The following is a 20,807-nucleotide window of genomic DNA, read 5'->3' as shown; positions in this document are numbered from 1 at the left end:
CTGATTAACACAAATGCAGAAGACTTCTGTCACTCAGCATATGTGTGATTGATGGCTCTGATCTAGGTGGTATTCCAAGTAATTAGTTCCAACGCCACTCCAACAAATTGTACTTATTGACGTATAGTGCTTGGTTTTGAATTGGGCTTCTTCCCTAAACTTGCCACTAGAGAGCCAGGGGTCTACATGTTATCAACTCGCTGAATCCTAAGTCTGCTATATAAAAATTCACTGGATTGTCTGATTCCATATATGTTATGGCATAAATGTAGCATTGTCTATGTCTTAGTTTGAATTTCTTGAAAGGCACAGCCTATGACACAGGTGTGAATGGAGGTAGCTTATTTCAGAGAATTCTAGAAAGCATAAGTAGAAAAATAGAGTCCAGCTGAGTATTTAGCTCAGTGGTGCCACTACCTGCCTCACAAGCACAAGGTCCCACGTTCTACATCCACCCCCCCCAAAAAAAAGGAATAGGGTAGAAGCGGAGAAGATGAGACAAGAAAGGGAGAAAAATTAACAAGGGTTGATTATATCCATGGATTCCTGCTGAATCCACTGACTGTCGTCACCCTTGGTTGAAAACTGATCGTGGGGGAGTTTACTTCTGCTTAATTCTAACCTGTGCTTGGGCATAATGTAAGCTGTGTTCCCAACTTCTGCCTGGAGGGAGAAGAAACCACCAGGATTGTGACAGCTTGGATTGGAGTGGGACAGGCACAATGCACTGTCTTGTCTACTAAAGGCGCACCGATATCATGGCTCAGGACACTCACAAGCATAATGTAGTTAAGAATTAGCGTGACTTGGCTGTTGGTAGTTACCAATAAGAATGGGATTCAGTTATCCCCCCTCAAAATGATATTTGCTTTACCTAAATGTATTGGTTGACATTATCATTTACTCACCTCCAAAGACAAAAATCCTTACAATTAGAACGTAGAAAGAAACCCTCCCTATTCTTTCAAATTAGATGAAAACAAATAATATTAAATAATATCAAAGGACACCCTTGATCACTAATAACCCCACTTATGTTGTTTGTTATTACTTTAGAATCAGAAATATCCAGTTGAAATTTTAGTTCTGCTTGTTATTTGCTGTGTCTTTGAGAAAGCTAATTAACAAACATGCACATCAGTGTTGTACTATACATAATGGAAATAAAGTATTTATCTCACGACATTATTGCAAAAAAAAGAACATACACAAATATGCACACATCAGGCATAGATTCAGTACTTAATAATTTCTAGTTTTTCTTACTTTAAAAAGTTTTTAATTCCTTCCCTTCCATAACTGAATTTTTCCACTTGAAATGGAAAATAAAAGCATATATTGATTATTGTCAATAATAAAAAACAGAATAAAGTGATGTAGGATTCCTGTAGATTAAATACAGTATATTAGACTTATGCAGAATTTTGTCATTTAAGTAATGAGAAAGTGAAAAATTATATCAACAAACAAAAATATCAGCATACTTTTCAGATTTTATAATAAAAATTAATGTACTAGAGCTTAATTTTCTGTTTTATAAGATTTGAAGAGATGTAAAATAAAATCCAATATACTATTTTTACTTCTGTGTTCTGTGATGGGTGTACTGTTGATTATAAGCTTTGCATTTTCTACTAAGTGTCTTCTTATTGTGCCTTTCTTTATAACACATTATTCCTTTTTTGTTGTTTTTTTTATATCCTTATTATCTAGAGATGAAGGAAGAGAAGAAATGCCATCAAATACTGAAAAGTCAGGGTACACACACACACACACACACACACTGTCTTAGTTTCCTTTTTCGTTGCTAAGACAAAATGCTCAACACCCAAAGTTAAAGAGGGAGGATTTATTTAGTTCACAGTATATAGAGGTTTCAATCCACAATTGTCTGGCTCCAAGGCAGGGTGGCACATGGCAGAGGGGCAACAGTTAATGGTGGCAGAAGGTAACAAGTTGAAGCAACAAGAGACCAAAATAGTTCTTTCTGCCCCCTTTATCCAGGCTTCCAGGATTAGGGTAGTGGGAAACCAGTAAGTGCACTGGTTTAGTAATCACAAACCATTAATCCCAGAATCACATACTCTAGATTCAGCCACCTCTAAAAAAGGCCACCTATGACCACATAAGGCCTTGGGGGCCATCTAGACCCAAACCATAACACACACGCACACACACACACACACACACACACACACTCAAATTTAATTCTTCAAAATGCGTTAGGCATTGCAAGTATTGCATCTTCTTCAAATTTCAGATATCATTTTGATGTGCCATTTTTTCTTCTTGAGGTGATTTTTAAGATCACAAAATGCAAGGAACATAAAAATGGAGTGTGGATAATTCAGCTTGTGAGAAGGGAGAATAAACCAGAGATTCTGGTTTCACTGGCTGTTGGTTTAATAATACTTTAAATAATAAAAGCAGGAACATAAATTCTGGGTTGGTTTTTTTTCCTTCATTGAAGTTTTGCTCTAGGGACTGATGAATCTTTTAGTATAGCTTTGGAAATACTATACTGCCAAATGAGAGATCAGGCATAGATGTTTTTATTTGTGAAGGACAAAATAAGCACAGAAAAGAAGAGAAGAATTGGATCTACCCAGTCAGTCAGACATTTTTCTGCCATGGTTATATGGTGGTTCCTTCTGCCCAACCTATTTTTGAGGGCACCTGCTCTTGTTTTTATTGATCAAAGGATCAAATATAATATTATGACTCTTGGAAAATAAATATTTTGTACTTAACTACAAAAATATTTTAAAACAAGAGAAAAACATCGTGAGCAATATCAAAGATAAATGACAAATTTGGAAAAAATATTTAAAAGTAGATATGAAGATCTAATATCACTAAACATAATGAGTCATTACAATTAGAAGATGAATAATTTAAAAAGTAGAAGACCTGAGGAAATATTTTACAATAGAAGTAGATCTTAAACATTAAGAGGCATCTAACTTCAAAGATAATTAGAAAAATAAAATTCAAATTGCACTATTTTATCACTTTTCCAACTGGCAAAAATTAAAAGTCTGGCCACATTCATTTCACAAGGACATGAAGAAACCAGCACTTTCATATGTTGCTAATGAGAATAAATGAATATAATTTCTATTGAATGGAAATGTAGCATGATTTTATAAAAATACATAATCATTTAACTCGACCTTGTAATGATACTTTTTTGCATTTATTTTTGGTGTGTTTTATTGGTACATGTTTGCAATATATAACAATTACCTTTACCATGGAGAGTTGACCTCATAATATTACTTGTAGGAGTTCACAGTGATGATACATGTCCAATAACTCAAAGGGATGAGTATATGACTTTATTTATAATGTTGGTTGGTACTGCAAAATTAAAATAATTTGTATGATTATACATAGGCAATGGTGTAAAATGACAAGATAATTGTATCATACCTGTAAAAACAATGAGAAAAATCTCTATAAACAAATAAGTAAATTACACATTACAGCATTAATCGTTTAAAAAGTAAATGAAAATCATTACCTATAAAAATTATTAGGCTGTCTTTCATGTAAAGAAGAAAGGTAAATAGGAAAATATACATGTTTTTTCTTCATTTGTGGAAGACAAAACCCAGAAGAGATCAAACAAAAACCAATGATTAATGCACTGCATAACATGTAACAGAAATGGAGTAGAAATAAAAAGAGTATTGGAATAGTTGGGAGAATGAGGATAACAATTCTGTGAGTAGAAATTTTTTTCAGGTTTTTTTTACTGCCACATCAATGCAATGTTTCATATATTATTCAATAATAAATTATTTAAATTAACATGAATTCAAATAACTCAATGTGGAAAACAAACAGAAACAAGCAAACCCAGTGTATTATAAGTAAATAACATAACTGTGACAAAATAGTGGAGAAAAAAAAAACTATTAAGCAAAGAAACCTTGAAAAACATTATTTTAACCATGTACTTTAAGAACTTTTTTAAAAAATTGCTAACATATATTGAACTCTACTGAATATATTGGGTTTTTTCTAAATAATAATTTGTTAAAATTCTGAAACTTTTGTGTGTTCTAAAATTAAGTAAAAACATGAATATATTATGATTAGTGAGAGCCATGTGCTTCACCATTCCAAAAAAAAAGTTTAGGTTTAAAGAGAGGGGAAAGTGAGAAAATCCTTTTTGCTCCCTGTGCTGTTCAGGAAAGATCAACAGGAGCACAGTTATAACTGACAAGTGGGATTTAGCACTCTGTACAGGTATGAAAAGCACACACCATAGGGAATCATGGGATGTCCCAAAAAAATTAATATTGGATAGCATCTATTATAGGATTTGAACTTTTTGAGGGACTTTTAAAAATTGATTAGTTCATCAAGTTAATTAATATCTGAAGGAGTAAGTGGTCATTCTAGGTAGAATGCTATCAGAAAGCAGGGCAATTCATTGTCATTGGGTTTCTCAGTCATTATCCTTATAGAAAAGATAGACTAGAATGAGAATAAATTTGCAATTGGAAAAGTAATAGCCTCAACAAAAATAGATACCTTTGATATATCATGAGCTGCTTTTTTGCCTTTCTTGTGCCATTGATTTAGAATCAATGAAATTAATATAAGCTCATAGTCCATGCTCATTAAAAATATACATATTTCTACACTCTGTCTACTGAGAGAGTCCAAAAGCAATAACATTCCAATACAAACAAATGCAGTTTTCAACCACATGTTGTTTTTATACTCTTCTCCAACAACAACAACAACAACAACAGCAAAATATAAGAGCTCGTTGAATAAAGGAATTCCATAGCTAGAAGAAAGAAATTTCATGATGGAACTAGAACACATTATCATACCAGAAACTAAAGAAGTACTCATAAAACTATTGGGATATAACAAAAAGACACAGAGCCAACACAAAAGGCTGTCAATAGCTAAATACTAAAGCAACTGCTAACATAACAAAAGTTTTAGCTAATATATCAGCAAATGATATAACATGAAATCATAAAAATTGATCAATCTGAAAGAAAATGAAAAAGGGACAATGGAGAAACAATAAAAAGAAAACAAATTATAAGATATAAATTAAATATGAATAATCAAATTAAATGCAAGGTTTAAAGTCCCTAATTAAAATTTTTAAATGGTTACAGTACATAAAAACAGCAAGACTATCTCTTAAGTTACTTTGTTTTGTGTTTTGTCCTTTTTTTCTTACTATTAATAAAAATTGTATTCTTCTAACCAGCCAATTGGATTAAAAGAGAAAAGATACTATCAATATCAAGAATAAGTTAAATATCATTACAGTTTCTACAGCTCTTGAATATATAGCAGAATATTATAAGAAACTTTATTATACCAAATTCGACTATTTATGCGAAATGAGCACATTTCCTGGCACATACGTACTACTAATTTCCTGAAGAAGAAATAAAGTACATGGTCACTTTGTCCACAGATACAGTTCCTCCTGAGGCCTTGCCTCGCAGGTAGCTGAGTTCAGGCAGTACCTTCACATTTCTGCTCCCTGTTTGTAACAGTAATAATTGTATTTGTTTTAGTATGTGAAATCCATTCGGACACTCTTAAGCCTAAATAAGGAAATAAAACAAATAAACTGGATTTGGATGGGATTTCCTTTTTAACAGTAATATTAATTTTGAATACAGATATAGGTATAAGATTGATAAGATTAACTCTTTAGTCTCGAATTAAAATCTTCACTAAAACATTCGTGTTTTCTTCCCCCCCCCAACTAGCTTTTTTCACTGGTAGGGCATAAAAAGAAAGGTTACTGAGAATGCAATAAGAATCACCAGTGGCTCAGTCTTGCTCTTCCAATATCCTTTCCCTCTAAAACGATATCAAGGGTTCATACACAAATGCCCAAGTAACAAGGGAGACAGAAAATTTTATAAGATCCATCTGGCCCAACCATTTACTTCCTTAAAAAAGAAAATTACTTAAGACTACCAATGTCATATTAACAAGGCTCAGAATTTAATTTATTAATTTTCTCATTATCCAAATGTGGGACAATTTCAATGAAAATACTAACTGTAATGGGTTGAATTTATTCTATCTTTCTCCATAATAGGGTACCTTATAGAAAACTACTTTTTCTTTATTGATGTATTTTAGCTAGTAAATGAAGAATCAATGACAGACTACCACAATATGCACCCTAGTGAAAAATGGATAATGACATCACTGAAAAAGCAGCAACCAAGTATCCTGGACCCCCTGATAAAAAGTATGCATCACTACCCATGAGGTAATGTATTAGTCTGAAAGGGCTGCCATAAAAAAAAAATTCCACAGACTGGACACAATAGAAATTTACTTTCAGGAGATCAAAAGTCGAAACTCAGGTTCTAATTTGGTTTCTGATGAGACCTGTTTCATAGATTGAGGACAGTTGCATTTCTCTGTTCACCTAGCCTCTCCTCTGTGCTGCAAGAAAAGATGAAGGCTGGGAAGGAAAGAGCAAGTTCTCTGATGTCTCTTCTTACAAGAATATTAATCCGATTGGATCTGGATCCCATCTTTAAGGCCTCATTTAATTTTAATTACTTCGTGGAAGTGCTCTTTTCAAACATAGCCACATTGGGGGTTAGGGCTTTATCATGGATTATGAGGAACACAAACATTCATTTGATAACAAGAAACTATATGAATTATTGAATTGAAATGGATTAAGTCTCCAAGTTAGCTGCCAATTTACAGATAAAGCAAAATGCAGAGAAATATACAAAATGCCGTTGAAGAAGTACTCACCAAAGTTGTGTAAACAAGAATAGTATACCTCAAGCAAAACATAGCAAAGGGCAAAAAGGAAAATTAATTAGAGATAAGTCAGTTACTAAGTATGTATTTTATTTAGGTGCCAACTCTATATTTTCTCTCCCTCTCTCCCCTGCTCTCTGAGAGACCACCAAAAATGTCTACATAAGGAAAAGAAAAACTTGTATAAGTATTTTAATACTAATACTGAGACATTGTGAAATTAATATGTCATCCTTGGCATCTGCGGTAACAAGAGGTACTCAAAGTGGCATTTGGCTTCCATAGATTTATTAGAATGGTGAACTGCTAAAATGTCATATACATTTTTGGCAGACTCTGCATATATATATATATATATATACACACACACATGTATATATATATATACACACACACACTCTTCATTTATATATACATATATATACTCAGAGTATATATATGTATATATATACTTTGTATTTATATACAATATTTTTCTATTTTAAAATATAAATAAAATATGTATTATATATATTTCATTGTAGATAGAGTACTTCTAAACATGTTATTCTTGGTATGTATATTTCAAAAGTACTTCAGGTTTAAAAAAATCCCATGTGATAAAAATCCACATTCTCATTTATAGTAGTGACAGGAAATTGTTATGGAAAGAAGTGGTTTATTGAATTGCCAAATTAAGTCTTAAAATATAAATAAAATATGTATTATATATATTTCATTGTAGATAGAGTACTTCTAAACATGTTATTCTTGGTATGTATATTTCAAAAGTACTTCAGGTTTAAAAAAATCCCATGTGATAAAAATCCACATTCTCATTTATAGTAGTGACAGGAAATTGTTATGGAAAGAAGTGGTTTATTGAATTGCCAAATTAAGTCAAATGATAAGAACAAAAACTATTTTCTGCATTCAGCTAATTTAATGAGCTATTTAGTTTCCATAATTTGTTACATGAAATTTCATAATATATGTTTCTTTTAATTATGTATATTAGATAGAGCTTCACTTTGAACATCAGCTATGCTTTTGGGTGTAAGTTGTTGTTAAGCTAACAAGAGAAAATCAGCAATACCCTATCAGATTCTAAACACTGAATCTCTTTTCTTTATGTAGAAACTATATTCCTATAATAGGTGGATGACAACATTTTCCAGTCTGAAATAAGTCAGTTCACATCCAGACATTTCTCAACAGAGAAACTGAAAGATAATCACATTTGCACAACTTAAAGTGCTCTAAGTTTGACAGATTTGAATGTATGGCATTGTTTTCTAAGAAATTATTATATTCCTAACTTTAAGAATCAAAAGTTGCTGTTCAAAAGTGGTTTTCAAAGAATTTGTATTGGAAGAGCAACTGCATCTGGACAGTGCACGGGGAAGAAAACTAGTTAAATGTCATGTGCTGCATGTTCATTCTCCAAGTGCTTCAAAAAGCAAAGATTGCGTTTTCTGTCTTTTATTTACAGAAATCTTAGCATTACAATTTATACAGGATTGCTTGCAACCATTCATATGTGTTCCAAGTTTCAGTTCAAGATGACACAGGTTTTTGCATTCTACTACAGAAGCAATATGGTAAGTTTGCTCTTACCTCTTAGCTCTAAAGTCAGCCTCTGGGTTTTAAATCTCTTTACCACTGACCTTCTGATACACAAGAGTTGCATGGCTTGGAAGGTTATGGTGGATCTTCGGGCAAAGAAGAAGTGGTAAAAATTCAATCATTTAACTGATGCTCACAGTGCTTAGTCAGACTTATTCGTAAATGTTAAATGAAAAACATTTAACATATCCACTTTTAAATTCCCCAGCATCACTTCATCTTGACATTGAAAAGTAAACCAAGTCAACCAAATGAACAAAGCCAGTAAGTGAAGTGTATTAGTTACCTTTCTATTGCTTGAACAAAAACACCTGATATACATAACTTAAAGGAGAGAACTTTTATTTTGGCTCAGAATTTCAAAGGATTCAGTAGTAGGTCAGCTGCTCCGAAACAGAAATATCATAGTAGAAAAGCCAAGCAGAAGAAAGCTCCTCAATTCATTGCAGCGCCCCTGAATTTCACTGAGGTGAAATGAGCCAAAGACCTAGGGACCAGAGACCAGGAAGCCTCCAAGATCATGACCCATGAATCACCCAACCAAGGTAAATACATTTTTTTTTCCGGTACCAGGGCTGCTTCAAAAATAGAGTATTCTCGACTTCAAAAGCTGAGGCCTAGAAAAGGGACCAGTTAAAACACAAGTAAACATAGACTGTACGTGAAACACAACAATCAGTCACTCATTGAGCATCTGCCATGTATTACAAAGTGTACCAAATGATGTAGGTAAGGAAGAAGTGAGTGTAGTCCGCGAATTAAGAGGGTGATGATGTGCTGATACATAAAACTCAACTAATGTGAACCAAAGCGAGAATAATGGTGAGAGGACACAGAGAGTTGGAATTCTAGTAAGCGTCGTATTCGTGTGAGAGATCGATTGAAAAAGACTGTGATAATTGGAGCGTCCTTCATTGCTGTTTTAAGAGCGATGGTCTGACATCAGTTTGAGTGCAATGGAGGGAGGAGCCACTCTGGTTAGGAAAGCAACAGGAACACAGATACAAAATGTACATATACTGCTGTAACTGCAGATGGGAGAGGCGGGGCAGGGAGTGGGAGAGGGTCATGAAGGAGAGTCAGAGGTCCACAGTTGTCCAGCTAAAAGTAAATGTCACAATAGGGCAGCTATCATCTATATCAATTGATTATATATTTCAAAATAACTAGAAGACGAGAGCATATAGGTTCCCCAACACATAGGAATACTGTTTGATATGACAGAAATGCTAATTACCTGATTTTATCACTACATATCCTACACATACATTGAATTCTCACACCATACCCCATGAATATATGCAAATGTTATGTGTTAATGAAAAGTAAAATAAGTGATGATTGGATTTGAACCTGGAAAGTCTGACTCTGGATTCCCAGCGTCGGAGATAAGTCTATGCAAATATCCACATGCGGCAACATTTAATTTTGGCTCAATGATTTGATATTTAATTTGGGCACGGTGATTTGATAGGTAACTGGAGATTTATTGAATATTGTTTTCTTGTCTTCCTCCTATGAACATTAACAGTTACTTTAATATTGGAATGAGAAACTCTGGATGGAGAGAATTTAATTTTCTGAAATGACAGTCTTATGCATAACCTCAAATATTGGGAAGTACTTTTTTGACTTTTGAAATCTCAATATTCTGATATATGATAAGCAACATGACATTCTGTCCTATTACTTATCAAATTTCTATTAAAGACCTTCAGGTCCATTAAAGAGATTCTGAGACATAATTTGCTTGAAATTCTTATCGTGTTTCTAGTATTTCTAGTATTTTCAATAAACCAAATCCATTTATATTAAGAGAAGAAAGGAGGTAGAAGACAGTGTGCTACTTCTTAAATAATAAGACAAAATTCAGGGACAGTGCTGTACACCTACAAAAATGTTATTACCCATGGAGGCACTAAGAAGACTTGACATGTAAAGTTCATCTTTATAGATTGTTTGGATTGACAAACTGAAAAATTAATGGGTCTCCTTAGAAAGAAAGCCCAAATGGAAATTAAGGATAAAGTCTTATGGGATTACATACATTTAAAAATAAAAGTAATGGATGCCCATGAAGCATTGAAAACTATTGGCCACCTTATTTGTTTGTTTCAGTTTGCTGTAGTTTATTAACAAAAATTTTAATTAACTCCATTGACAGTGTTATTTTTCTTTTGCCATGGCTGACAGAAAATCTAGGGCAAATTCCAGCAATAATTGTGCTCAATCTCTTCAGGGAAAAGTGAGAGTGATAACACTTATTAAACTTTCCAGTGGTTTTTGTTAGTAGAATATTTTTCTATAACGAAATGTTTTCACTTTTCCACTTATTTGAAAGCAAGCAAACCTGAATTATCTGAATTGGAAGAACTTTTTTTTTTTTTTTTTTTTTTTTTTTTTTTTTTTTTTTTAGTTTCTAAGTGTCCAGGCTTATTCAGCAGCTCACTGTTGGATAATTTGGTGGGTTTTTTTTTCTGTTCACATATTCAAAAACATTGAAATTCTGCCTCAAACCATGAGAAAACTCACACTTTTCCATATTTTCATAAGCTCTGGGAAAATAAAGTAAGCCATTGGCCCATATTTAATAAATAAATACTTACGTTCTTTCCAGGTCTATATAAACCTTTTAGAGTTTTAGACCATTTTGATTCTCTTACAAGAATACTGAAATTTATATTGTTGACTTTACAGCATAGATCCTGTATAAATTTATCAAAATATATAAATACTTTTTATGATGACATAATCTATTAATCTTTCTAATTTCTTCTTTTATCTTTCTTATTCTGATATACAAGCAAAATAAAATCCTGTACCTAGTTTGGTACAGGAATTTAATTCAAGCTTCCAATTCTGAGGAAAAATAGTTTTGTTTTTTTTTTTTCCTGTGTCCATGTTTTTCTCACTAAATTTATTGGTACATTTTAGGTATACAATACAGGTACATTCATCATTGGGATCTTTTGCCTTTACATGATGTATCTTGGTTCTTATTTTTTCCCCAGTCCTCTGCCTTCCCTTCACCTCCTTCATCCTTCCCAATTTACAAAGATTTTCTTTCTGTTTTCTTTTCTCATATTTTTTCTTTTCCCTTCTTACTTTTTCCCTAGCCCTCCCACTTCTCCTACACCTTTAGCCCTTTCCTTCCTATTATGCAATATCAATTATACATTTTGATCCTTATTTACACTTTCAGTTTTTCACACCAGAGAAACTATTCAGTATTTACACGTGTCCTCTTAATTTCACTTGAGTATTGCCTTAATGTGCATCCACTTAGCTATAAATGTCTCATTTACCATTCTTTATAGCTGAGTAATATTTTATTTTATTTAAAAACCACAGTTTGCTTATTATATATAATCCTCAGTTTATGTTATTTTAAATTACTTCCTTATTTAATCCTGGATATTAAACTATTTAAATACTTTATCATACTCTTTTTTAGATTTTTTAAAATGTCTCCTTTATTTTCATTAAAGTAAATTTATCTAGTAAAGTTCAAGAGTGACAGAAAAATATTTCAAACAAAGTAACATTAACAAGGTTTTCAAGTTTCCTATAAGGAAAATGAATTTGTTTCTTTTCCCCTCATTGAGTTTATTGGTACATTTTAGGTATACAGTAGAGTTACATTCTTTATTGGAATCTTGTCCCTTTACATGACAGATCTTGGTTCTCATTTTTTCCCCTTGACTCTGCCCTCCCTTCAAGCCCTCCTCCCCTCCAAATTTACAAACATTTTATTTCCATTTTGTCATTTTCTCCTATTTTTTTCCACATTACCTTTCCCCTACCCTTCCCACTTTCCCTACACCTTTAGCCCTTTTCTTCCTATTACACATTGTAAATTATCTCATTAGGATCTTATGTACTAACATAGTTTATTCACACCAGAGAAACTATTTGGTATTTACCCATGTGTGACTTATTTATTTCACTTAGGAGTATATCCTCAAATGTATCCATTTTCCTATGAAGGAATCTAATTTTTTATTCTATATGGCTGAGTACTATTCTATTTTATAGAAAACCACATTTAAAAATAACTATTTTATAATAAGATTCATTTCTAAGTTGGTTTGTTCAAAGATAAAGTCATCATGATTGTCATGCTAAAATATTATTATGATGAGGATGATGATGATGATGGTTATGAGTGGGTCCTGTTTCCAAGGTTGTCTGCTAATATTCTACAGGAAATCAACTACTAGAACAACTCTAATTGTTAAAAATAAGAGTCCTCTAATCATATCTCAGATTCCACTGTGCTTGCTGTCCTGATAAATTTATAATAGTTAAGCTCCTACTGCCCTACTGATGTCACCAAACTTCTATTCTAGGTGTTCAAGCACCAAAGTGCAGGGACCAACACTCAGAGGAAACTGGGCTAAGAAGTCCACCAATGTTTTGGCCCTGGCCCTCCAAGGTCATCATATATCCTAAGTCTGAAGAAACATTTTCTAGTTTGTAAATAGCTACATCTTGGGAACAGCCCATTTGCCCATAAGTTGGAAATTGGATAAAGAACATGTGGTTTTTCTATAAAGTAGAATAGTACTCAGCCATAAGGAAAATGAATTTTGTAGTGGGCATGTGTGGTTTTGGTCTTTCGACAACCAAGGATCAAGCTATCTTTGTTACTATGGGTACCACTAACAGTGGCAGCAAGCAGGACATTCCTCTCCCTACAGAAGTGAAGGTTATAGAATTATTTAATTTGCTGAAAGTTAAAGATAATACAATTTGGATCTTAAATTACTCCTAAAGGCCCATGTGTTTAAATTAGTTCCTAATTTGATGCTACTAGTGGTATAAACTTTTAAGAAGTAGTACTAATGGGAGGTCTTCTCATCAGTAGGAATATGGATTCAAGAGTGATTGTGAGACCCTGCTCTCTTCCTCTTTTTTTTTTCATATCCCGGCCATGATGTAAGCCACTTTGCTTCACCAGGCATGCCATACCATGATGTGTCACCTTGCCACAGATCAAAAAACAATAGGGCTATGCAGTCACCAACTGAAACCTCCAATACCATAAGCCAAAATAAGTGTATCTTCTTCAAAGTAGTTTATCACACACATTTTTAACAGAAATATGACTAATACAGCAAATATCATAGCAGTGGCTAACTAGACACTAATAATGGAATTTTAACATGAAGGAATCATTCAAAAAAAAGGGAAGACCTTATCCATTGAGCTGTCACAGTGATTTTTCAGGAACAATATCCACTTCTACATAATTAAGTGTTCAGTGATGGCAACTCCATCAAGAACATCCCCATGTGCAATCTTCACCACATTTATGCTTCCTTTATTTCTTCTTGCTCTTTATATCTTCCGAGTGTTTCTGTGAGCTTCCTATTGTCCTTTTGATAAATGTATTTTCTTTTTAATTACCCAAGTGGATTTCATATATTTGCAACAAAAATGATTTATTTCATCAGGAAGGGTTATTTCTGAAAGTTGCAAATAAATTTAATCACAATAGTAACTTACAATTTTATAGTTCTTTAAAAATATTTTGAAGTAATGTAATTCTTACTTGTTTTATTCTAAATACATTACCATGAAATAGTCAGGAACTGTTTCTGTCTCTAAATGATATAATAATACTTTATGTTATGGAAATAAGAAATGACTTGCTAAAAGGCATGAGGCATAGAGAAAAGTTTAGAAACTATATGACTTGACTCTTCATATTATTTATTCTTATATTTTTACACATTACATTAGTCTTGTACCAGTAACAGTTAACCAAAATGGAAAACCTAGATCAATTTTAACTTATCAAATATTCATTGACTAAATATTTAAAAACGTATTCAAGCAATAAAAACAAAATGATAAATTGATTAATATACTTGTTCTCATTCTCAACTAAGTTAGTATCTCATTTGCAAGGTAAACCTGAATGCAAAAACTATCAAACAACACCAACAATCAAAATGTTGTGAAAGTACATATGAAACTTGTTCAAACAGTTCTTATGGAGGAGGAGGCAGCTGGTTTTCAAAGATAAATAAGATTTCAATAGGTACTTATGAAGTCAGAAAAAATTTTCAAGAGTGAGTTTAAGAAATAAGCTAAGTTGCAAAATGAAGGGTATGTATAAGGATGCCCTTAGGGTTAAATCAAGATATTACTCTTATAGAGACTTAGCAAAGGATGTGCCCTGAATGAAGAGAATGGAGACAGGATTTAGGACTAGATAATTGTGAACCTATACTTTTGAAACATTCTCTACAGTAGTGTTTTTAAGTAATCCCCAAAGAAACATGACAAAAAGTAGTTTCTCAGATTTTATTTTCAAAAGTTCTGAGTTTAAGTCTGAGATGCAACCCAAAATCTTGCCCTTTAACAATAATAAATACAGGTGATGCATCATACAAGTAATTCCCATAGGACTCTTTGAGAAACTGACTTAGAACTTACATTTTCTCATGCCTTTACCTTCTGATAGGTCTAAATACATGAAAATGGGGGCATAAAATATTATACCTCTACTATTGCCTAATAATTATTGCCAAATAATACTCACATACTCATGTGTGTGATAGGTCCTGTCCTGGAGTGGATGATGCTGTGAAACAATATCTTCAAGCACAGAGCCTGTGTTGTAGAAGGAGGAAGCTGGAAGTTACTCTCTGCCTATGTATATTCATTAAGAAAAAATAAAAGCAAGATGACATTAGCAAATGTAGCTGTTTCTCCTGGAAGTGATCAGAAAGAGGTTCTGAGATTACATGATATCTGAGTAGAAACCTGAGAGGTATGGGGAACAAATCAATCTGAGGAAGAATCTTCCAGAGTGATAGAACAGTAAGTACAAAGACTCCATGAAAAAGTCTGTGGAGGAAAAGCAGAATGATTAAAGAGGATGAGACAAAAAAGGAGTGAAACAATGCACTTAAAGAGTTAAAGAGTATCTGATCTTTCATGCCACACGAGACATTTGAGTGTATACTCAGTATGCTCAGGGCTTGATCAGATGATTTACGCCTAGACCAGGATGGGTATAGAAGTACTTCAACTTCTTTACTTGATTTCTGTCTTCAAACAGTGTTTAAAAAGTATTGCTAACAGTGGAATCAATAGGTTGGCTGCTTGCAGCCAGTTTTGACTTTACATTTCTTAAAGAAGCACATTTTATACTGTAAAATTAATACTATATAGATGGCTATGGACTAAGGAAAAGGAACTCTTTCGATATTGCTAAAATAGGAGTCATTATAACTTCTATAATTTGATTTTAAATCAACATCCATCAGAAAATCAAAAAATATCATATTTTATGCTGAAATGCAATCCTATTGCTTTCTCCAGTATCATAAACTACATTTGCAGGGTAATATAAAATGACCTAAAAATTATCATAGGATTTCAACTGCTTTATGGGAGTTATCCCTCTTTGTGAAATTAATGTAAAATAAATTATATTAGAGATTGTGTCTCAAAATTAAGGTCAAAATCACCATAGAAATAAAGATAACCAATAGCATTTATAGAACATAAAGGACAATTTGATTTAACTATATAATCAATAATCATGACCAACTCCAAGATTTTCAACAATACTACAGAAAATAAATTTATTATTCTTAAGAAATTTCCACAAATGAAAAGAATCAACATACATAATAATTGTAAATGTACATAGGCTTTTATCTTAAGACTGAGAAAACTGGTAGAAATAAAGGCAAGCATATGCTTCTGTGAACAGAAATGTAATTCTCAATGATGACAATTACAATTAATTTTAGAAATGTTGGCACAGTGTTCACAACACTGAAAAAAATCATTTCATGCATAATCTATGGCACATATTCCGAGTTACACTGCAAAGGAGATTTGCTATATTTTAGATGCTGGATTAAATTTTGATTTATGTCTGTTATAACAAATGTAGAATATTTATGTGTGTATGAAAGAAAATATTGAAAAAGTTTTGAAGTTCAAAGAAATAAAGAAATAATTATAGAATTGTATCTTCATTAGGATAAGAAAACTGGAAAACCAGGAACATAACAAGGTGTGTTTGCACAGATATTTTAAACATAATTATGATTGTTTCTTAAACCTTTTATCACATAGAGCAGACTTTGTTGTAATCTACTCAGTGAAAGTTTCACTGAGTTTGATGGAATCCATGAAACAGACTCAAATAGATACTGAAGAGATTTAAAAAATCTATAGAAAGCATCCACAGCAGAAGGAGTGAATGTGAAGATAGAACAGCAGATATAAAAGATAGGATTGTGCTCAGTGACCATGAAAAGAGACATCTCTTGAAAAGAATAAGTTCTAATCCAACAACTCCTAGATGATGCAAAGAAGAATAATATAAGATTGACAGGAATCCATGAAGTAGCAGGGGAAAGTACAAATGACATTTTTAAAAAGCTGTTTAAAGAATTAATGACAGCAGGGACAAGGGGAAAAAATGAGAACCAAGACCTGTCATGTAAAGGTACAAGATCCCAGTAATGAATGTAACTGTACTTTATACCTACAATGTACCAATAAACAATAAAAAGAAAAAAAAAGAATTAATGACAGAAAACTTTCCAAACAGAGGAGAAGAATTTGATGTACAGATAAGTGAGTCATGTAGCCATGATAAAAAAAAAAACTACACTTGGTAGGGAAAGTGGGAAGGGTTGGGGAAAGGTAATAAGGGAAAAGAAAAAATATGAGAAATGAAAAAATGGAAATAAAGTGTTTGTAAATGGGGAGGATAGGAGGGAGTGAAGAGAGGGCAGGGACAAGGGGAAAAAAATGAGAACCAAGACCTGTCATCGAAAGGTACAAGATTCCAATAATGAATGTAACCACATTGTATACCTAAAATGTACCAATAAACTCAATGAGAAAAAAAAAAATCTACACCGAGACATATAATAGTCAAGATCATGGAAACCCAACAGAAGAACAAAATACTGCAAATAGAAAAGAAAAAAATCACATGCAAAGGAAAGCCCATCAGAATCACAGCAGACTTTTCAACACAAACCCTCAAGTCAAAGAGAGCCTGGAGTGAGGTATGTCAAGCCCTAAAAGAAAACAACCTCCAACCTAGACTGATGTATCCTACAAAATTATCTTTCACAATGGATGGGGAAATAAGATAAGATACTTCCATGACAAAGAACACCTGAGAAACTTCATGAATACATAACGAGCACTCCAAACAATTCTAAACAATATGCTAGAAGAAGACAATGAAGGTCACAGCACCATGAGGCCAAACAGAGCAAATCAATTAGGTAAGGCAAGAAACTAAAGGGAGAGGGGGAAATTAAAAAGAGCCAACAGCAGGACAACAACATGACAATGATAAGCCAATACATATCAGTAAATAACTATCAATTTTAATGGCCTCAATTCACCAATCAAAATAAATAGACTGGCAGAATGTATTAAGAAGTAAAATTCAACAGTATGTTGTATATAAGAAACACACCTAGTTTAAAAAGAAACTCATAGACTGAAAGAAAAAGGATGGAAAACAGTTCTCCAAGTGATGGAAACCCAGAAAAAAGCAGGGGTAGCTATCTTATTTGCAGACAAAGTAAAATTTAAACCAAAACTAATTGAGAGAAGTAAAGAAGGCCACTATATCCTTGTAAAGGGAACAATCCAACAGGAAGAGATGGCAATCATAAATATGCATGTGCCAAACACTAATGCTACAACTATACAAAACACAAAAAAACAAATAAACACTAATGAAATTGTCATGGGGGACCTAAATATCTCACGGTCACAAGTAGACAGATCATTTAGACAAAAAATCAACATCGAAATACTAGATATGAACCAAGCTTTTGAACAAATGGACTTAGTAGACATCTACAGAGTGTTCCATCCAAAAAAATCAGAATATACATTCTTTTTGCATGCACATGGGTCATTCTCCAAAATAGACCACATACTAGCTCATAGAATATATTTAAATGAGTACAAAGGAATAGAAGTAATCTCATGTATATTATCAAACCATAATGCAGTTAAACTGGAGATCAATAGCATAAGAAATTGCAAGAACTTCACAAAGAAATGGAAATTGAACAACATTCTCCTGAATAATCAATGCATCAAAAAGAAAATTAAAGAAGAAATTAGTCAGTTTTTACAAATGAATGATAATGTCCATACAACATACAGGAATCTGTGGGACACAAGGAAAACAATTCTATGAGGGAGATTCATAGAAGTGAATGCCCACACTAGGAAAACAGCATTCTCAAATAAACAACCTAATGATTAATCTTAAGCACCTAGAAAAAGAGCAAGAAAAACCCGAAGCTCATACACTGCAAGAAATTATAAAGATCAGAGTAGAAATCAATGCAAGGTAGACTAAGACAATGATACAAAAAAAGTCAATGAATCAAAGAGTTGATTTTTGAAAGAATAAATAAAAACGATAAACTCCTGGCCAACCTTATCAAAAAAAAGGAAAGAAAAGGCTCAGATTAATGCAAATAGGAATGAAAAAGGCACAGTCACAACAGATCCAGTAGAAATCCAGAAGATCATCAATACCTATTTTGAGAACGTATACTCTAAGAAAATGGGAAAAACAGAAGAAATGGACAGATTTCTAGATACATATGAATTACCAAAGTTGAACAAAGAAGATAAAAATTTCTAAACACCCCAATTACAATCAATGAAGTTGCAAACATAATTAAAAATTTACCAACAAAGAAAAGCCCAGATCCTTATAGCTTCACTCCTGAATTCTACAAGACATTTAGAGAAGAACTACTGCCACTACTCTTAAAACTTTTCAGTGAAATTGAAGGGAAGCCATACTTCAAAATTCATTCCTGGAAACAAGTGTTACTTTGATTCCAAAATGAGAGAAAGACCCAACCTAAAAAGAGAACTACAGGCCAATCTCCATAATGAACATAGATGCAAAACTGCTTAATAAGATTCTGGCAAACAGGATATACAGGGTCATCAAGAAGATCTGGCCATGTCAGATTTACTCCAGGGGTACAAGGATGGTTCAAAATATTAAATCAGTAAATGTAATGCACTATATTAAAAGAGTCAAGGACAAAAACCATGCGATCACCTCAATAAATGCAGAAAAGACACTTGACAAAATTCAAGAACTATTCATGATTAAATAAACCCTGCAGAAATTGGAATAGATAGTCTTTATCTCAACTTGATAAAGGCTAGCTATGAAAAACCAACAGCCAACATCATATTAAATGACCAAAAATTGAAAAACATTCACACTAATATGAGAAACAAGACAAGCATGTCCACTATCACCATTACTGTTCAATATAGCTACAGCAATTAGACATGAGAAAGAAATTAGAGCAAAAAAAAAGAAAGAGAGAGAGGATGAAGTTAAACTGTCATTATTTGCAGAAAATATTATACTCTACATAGGTGGCCCAAAAAATTCTGCCAAAAAACTTCTAGACTTAACAGATTCAGTAGGGTAGCTGGATACAAGGTCAACACTCAAACATCAATAGCTTTCCTATACATGAATAACAGACTCACTGAGAGAGAAATTAGAGAAATAATTCCTTTTGCAATATCATCCAAAAAATGAAGTATCTAGGAATCAACCTAATGAAGGAAGAGATATCTACATTGAAAACTACAGCACTCAGAAAAAAGAGATCGAAAAGGATATAAGAAAATGGAAAGATATCCCCTACTCCTGGGTAAGAAGAATCAACATAGTGAAATGGCCATACTACCAAAACTGCTACACAGATTCAATGCAATGCTGATTGAAATTGCAATGGTATATTTCACAGAACTAGAGAAAATCCAAAAATTCATTTGGAACCAGAAGAGACCTAGAATAGCAAAAGCCATCCTAGGCAACAGACACATGGCAGCAGGTATCACAATTCCCAACCTGAAACTATATTACAAAGCAACTGTGATAAAAACAGCATGATACTGGTGAAGAAAAAGACCCAAGGATCAGTGAAATAGATTGAAAGATACAGAAACAACTCCAGATATACTCAGGTGCATCATCTATAACAATGCAGCTAATCATCCTCAGTGGAGAAAAGATAGCCTCTTTAATAAATAGCATTTGAAAAACTGAATTTCAGACTGCAAAAGATTAAAACTAGACACTTATATTTCACCATGCACTAAACTAAAATTAAAACAGAAACATTAAACTTGCTAGATGATAAGAGGGGTAGAACTCTTGACATTGGCATAGAAAAAAATTTATGTACAAATCCTCAGTAGCACGGGAACTAGCTCAAAGAATCAACAACTGAGATCTCATTTTATTATATTATAAAGCTTCTGCACTGCAAGAGTAACCACCAACAGAGCTAAGAGACAACATGTGAGAGACTGCTTGGGCCTGCATAAGATGGCTGCCCTCAACCTTAGCCTTT

At 32.9% G+C, this 20,807-nt stretch overlaps 1 pseudogene; it reads right to left on the bottom strand.

The window, feature by feature from the left end:
• Window positions 1–9,186: 9,186 nt before the first annotated feature.
• The window catches only part of LOC104856486, a 33,225-nt pseudogene continuing 21,604 nt past the window's right edge, over window positions 9,187–20,807 (bottom strand).

Source organism: Fukomys damarensis, unplaced genomic scaffold (assembly GCF_012274545.1).
Source record: "Fukomys damarensis isolate Sample0158 unplaced genomic scaffold, DMR_v1.0_HiC HiC_scaffold_2, whole genome shotgun sequence".
Lineage (NCBI taxonomy): Eukaryota > Metazoa > Chordata > Mammalia > Rodentia > Bathyergidae > Fukomys > Fukomys damarensis.
Note: the sequence above shows the minus strand (reverse complement) of the source record. Positions and strands in the feature narration are given on the sequence as shown.